This window comes from Ursus americanus, chromosome 2 (assembly GCF_024610735.1).
Source record: "Ursus americanus isolate L20-20 chromosome 2, mUrsAme1.1.p, whole genome shotgun sequence".
Classification (NCBI taxonomy): domain Eukaryota; kingdom Metazoa; phylum Chordata; class Mammalia; order Carnivora; family Ursidae; genus Ursus; species Ursus americanus.
In genome coordinates this window covers 8,932,415-8,937,618 of record NC_142128.1, presented here as the reverse complement: position 1 = coordinate 8,937,618, position 5,204 = coordinate 8,932,415, and positions in this window count along the sequence as shown.

Sequence of the window (5,204 nt, the reverse complement as noted above, 5' to 3'; positions counted from 1 at the left end):
GTGTCCCCCATCTTCCCTCCCCTCCCCACCCAGGCCCAGATAGGACAGTAAATGACTGCCCCCTGGTGCTCTCCCAGAGACACTCAGATACCTAACACTGCCTACCCCACAACCTTCAGGAATCTCTGCCCAGGTTCTAGGTCCTGCCAGGCCCAGAGCAGAAATGGGGCAGGAAACCCAGTCTTGGAAAACACTGACACCCCCAGCCCCGCACCTTCCATACCTCTGGCCCTGTTCTCTGCTCCGGGGCTCACTCTCTTGAGAACCCTCAAGCCTACCAAAAGATCCCATCTGGAGGACCCAGCTCACTCCCTCCGCTGCCACCGCTGCCACCCCTGCCTCTGCCCTTGCAGGGTGTGGCAGCCAAGGCCTGGAGCCAGGGCCCCTGCTCTGCCCTGCTGCATAGGTGTTCCCCACTGTTCCTGTTACTTATCACAACTGGCATGTACTGGGCACCTGCTACTGCCAATCACTCCTTAGCTTATGCAATCTTCACAGCAACCCTCGGCCGCTGAGGGGCAGCAGAGGCTCGTGGTTATGCTTTCTGCCACAGGTCAGAACTGCCTGGGTTCAAATCCTCATGGAGCCACTTAATCACTGCGGGACCTCGGGCAAGTTACTAAGTCTTGGTTTCTTCCTCTGCAAAGTGAAGCTTATTATATGAATTCATACAAGTGACCTCTCTGAAACAGAGCCCGAACCACACACCAAACACCCAGTCAACGCTAGGCATTCTTATGACGTAGAGTGCATTACTCCCATTTGACAGATAGGGAAACTGTCCATCTGAAAGGCTAAGGAACTTGAGAGGTTACACCACACAGCTAAGACGTGGTAGGGTGGGAATTCAAATCCTGAGCTTTCTGCCACCTGCAGCCCTTTCGTTTGGAACACGACAGACATTGCTGAGGGACAGAAATTCACCTTTGTAAACAGGAGCTAGCCACGCTGAAGCTGACCTACCCATCCCCCCCCCCCCGGGGCCCTCAGGTTGTCCAAGCTCTGTGTGGGGAACTGTTTAGGGCAGAGATTGGGGTGCTACGCGCTCCCTAACATTTCTGCCGTCTGATGATTCTGGGGCTGGCCCTGCGCCGCCACCATCAGCGACAAGTTGGGAGTGTCTCTCCAGGCGTGTGGGGGAAGAGAGGGCCTTCAGGGGTGGAACCAGCACTCGTCCTCCAGGAGGTCGAAGCCCTGAATGACACAGAGCGGCAGGGGTGGCTTCAGGGCGTCCCGACGCCACGTTATGGCGCCAGCGTGTGACAGACCCACGCCGCCACCCGCCCTGAGCCCTTTTGACTGCTGTGAGGGTCGGCAGGCTGTCCCGAGCCCCGGCTTCCTCCTCTGCAGTATCGGGAAACGTAGCCCCCTGGGGCTGGTGCCAGGGTGACGGCTGCGCAGGAAGAGAGCACGGCAAACCTGCTCAGGGCGTTTGCGGTTGTGCCGGCTGTTCAGAAACTGAGGGGCAGGCACGGGGTCAGCAGGAAAGCTGGCGGCTGAGGCCCTGTCCCGTCCCCACCCTCTTTCCCCTGCCGCGGAGATGGCCAGCGACTAGATGTGACTAACGGCCTAGACGGCGTTATAATACCCCGCAGAGGCCAGACGGAGTTACCCCGTGGGCTCACTGCGCACGAGGACAGCGGAGGCGGGTCGGGAAAGGGCGGAAAGGGAGGACCAAGCCCCGAGGTGGGAGCGAATGGGACCCGGGCAGCTGCTCAGGCAGATCCTGGCGCAGGGCTAGCAACAGGCCGACCATTGGAAGAGCGGGACAGACTGGTCTGTGATTGGTTCTCGCCACTGCCCGAGATTGGAAGGCGGGCTGTTGTCCCGCCCAGCTCACATCCGGGTGTCTGCCCGGTCCTGGAACCTTCGCGATCCAGGCCTGTAGGAGCCCCCAGTTCTTCAGAGCGCGCGCTCGTGCGTAAGCCCGTGGCGGGAGCGTGGGGGCGAGCACCTGTGGGGCGTGCGCGCGTGTAGGGCCGTGCGGCTGACTCAGAGCGCTCTCGCCCGTGTGCCCGCGCGGAACTGAGGCCTGCAGGGCCCAGGTGTTTGGGCTAGGAGGCGATCCGAGAGAAGCCCGCGGACGGGGCGCCCACGTGGGTTGACGCTGAGGCGGCCCAGAGGCTGGCAGGAAACGGAGCCTGGCGGAAACCCGGGGGCCGGGGCCGGGCGGGGCTCCGTGGATGCGGGCCAGCCGCAGAGCAGAGCCGGGCGGCGCCCTGTGGGGGACAGTGCCTAGGCGCCGGGCCGGCTCCAGGTGGATGCGGGGAAACCCCTCCGCTCCCAACTCCAGGGCCCAGCAGACCATTTGGTACCCCTGGAAATGGTACAGGAGCGGCCTGACCAGTCGTCGCTGGTGCATTTTGGGGGAAGTCGTGAGGGGTGGACCAAGGCTGTTTTTAGGTCCGCCATCCAGGTTCATTTTGGCCCTGTCACCACTAAGCTAAAGAAACCTTTAATCCTCCCTAATGTACTGCGGGGAGCAATTACTACCCCTTTTGATCAGCAGTGGGATGTAGTAGCTATTTGATCTTCGGACAGAATTTAGGGAGATTACATGGAAAGGGACTCCCCCCAAAATGCTTGGAGTCAGCCATAAACTGCTCATCCTTTATACTGGTTACCTAGCCATTCTTCCTTAAGTCTATCTTGTCTCTATTTCTAATGCAGTCTCCTAATTTAGGGCAAGAGAATAGGTTTCACTCTTAGTCTGCCCACCACCCAATCCTCTGCAACCTAGAATTCATCACCAAGAGACCACAACACTACCCAAAGAAAGGTTTTTTAAAACAGCAGGTTCCTAATGGAGAAGGCAAAAACACCTGTAAACCATAATGACATTATACCTCCATCTGAGGAGGCAAGGACTTTCAGAAGGCTTTGATAACAAATCCAATGGAACCCAAAATGAATTTTCCACCAGGCTTTAAGGAACCCACCAGCCATCAAAACCCCATCCCTGGGGCGCCTGGGTGGCACAGCGGTTAAGCGTCTGCCTTCGGCTCAGGGCGTGATCCCCCACATCAGGCTCCTCCGCTATGAGCCTACTTCTTCCTCTCCCACTGCCCCTGCTTGTGTTCCCTCTCTCGCTGGCTGTCTCTATCTCTGTCGAATAAATAAAAAATAAAATCTTAAAAAAAAAAAAATCCCTAAAATCTAGCTTCAGGCTAAGTGAAAAAGAGGTAGAAGGGTTTGATTACCCTTTTAGTCCCTAAGAGTCAGTAAATAGGGGGAACTTGTCCATCGTTGTGGGAAGAGCCAGTTAAACACCAAGATTACAACTCGAGATTCTTTCTTCTGATGTAGATTCAATACGAAGGCAGCCTCTGACATGCCTGAGAACTCCTGGGAACATGGAGGGCTACACTGTTTCACCACCTTCCCCAGGCATAGGGGCAGAACTGCTGCAGACCACCAGGACTCACCATATGGGGTGCATGTATTATTGGCTTGCTAAGTCAAAGCAAGTGAAAACCGGGCACCTATCTAACACTTTCTCCAACGGGGGGGGGGGGGGGGACGGACACAGGAGAGGGTTGTTAAGGAGGCAAAACATCTTAGCTGAGAAGACTCAAAACATTTGGTTCCCATGCGTGGCAGGCACTCCCTCTAGCCTGTCCTTCAGCTTAGTCCTCAAGGGCTCACGTAACAGGCCCTGGGCTGACTACTGCTTAAGATCACCTGATTCCCGGGAAAGCACCAGCAGAATCCCATTCAATTCACATTCAATTCCACATAAACCACTGAAAAGACTGGATGGAGGGGCAAAGTGTAAGCCTTACCCAAGACAAAAATGTGTCCCAACAGGGATGGGAACAAATTGACACAGGAGGAAACAACTGGACAAACCCAGAACGTGGGACATTCTCTTCAGGCTGTCTCTTGAGGGGCACCTGGCTGGCTCAGTTGGTAAAATGCACGACTCTTAGAGTTGTAAATTCAAGCCCCACATTGGCTGTAGAGATTACTTACAAATAAAATCTTAAAAAAAAAAAAAGACCATTTCTTGCAGATGGCTGGTTTCTTGAAAAAGTCATTATAAAGAAAAAAGGTGGAAAGAATAGAGGCTAAAGAAACCTAATAATGAAATTATTAGAATGAATTAATTAGAGCTGAGTTGGTGATGGGGAGGGGTAGTTAGAACTATCAAAGGCATTCTGGGGGCAACGTGGGGGAAATCTGAATATGGGCTGACATTAGGGGACTGTCGATTTCCTTAGGTGTGATGATAATGAGGTAATGTGAGAGAATATCCTTATTTTTAAGAGAAATATGAATATCGAGTAAATGTCATTACTTTCAAGGTTCCACAAGATAGAGAAATATAAAGTAAATACGACAAAATGTTAACAGCCGTACCCATAATATTTGGTTATCACCGTACCATTCTTTTCAGCTTTTGTGTCTGAAATTTCTCAAATAAAAATGTCGGGGGTAAAATGCCCCCCCCCCCCCAGCTACCCTTTAAAGAGGGTTAAATCTAATTCAAGAGGTATTTCCTGGGATCACCAAATTTCAATTAATCGTCTTTAGGATCACAAAGCAAAACCTTTTATGGACCAAAGGTCACTTACTGCTCAAAAGAAGCAGAAATCCTTCCATCTCAAAGCCAGAGTCTACTCTCTCAAACTGAGCCAGATAAAGAACAGAGAACAGTGGTTACCTCTGGGAAGATGAAATGGGCGGCTGGAAAACAGGCATGGGAGAATGAGTTACTGATAAACCAGGGGTCGCCAAACTACTGGCCAGATGAAGTTTCATGGGCAACATACTGTCCCTTTGCACTTTTTTTCCTTTACAACCCTTTCGAGATGTGAAATACATTCTTAGCTCGAAGGCAGTACAAAAACCTTAGACTGCACTTCTGTGGTTTTAATGTGCCTGCACTACCTAATGAAATATAACCCCCCCAAAAACCCACATCATGTTCCCCAAATTCCTAACTTTCCTCTCCCACAAGGGGGATAACTGAGCACCATCTCAGAGTATTACTTAAATTGGGAAATCCTGATCCATTTGTCTTGCCAGGTGTGGCTAGAGCATGAACAGGAGATACCAACAAAAGTGACCTGGTACTAAAGACTCTCGCCCCACCCCCTACCGACCACAGGTAACTGGTTCATTAGCGGTCGAGTCTGTGGCCAATCAGATTCAACCATTTACCCTGGTCCGTACCAGAACTGGAAAATTCAAACCCGCAGGCT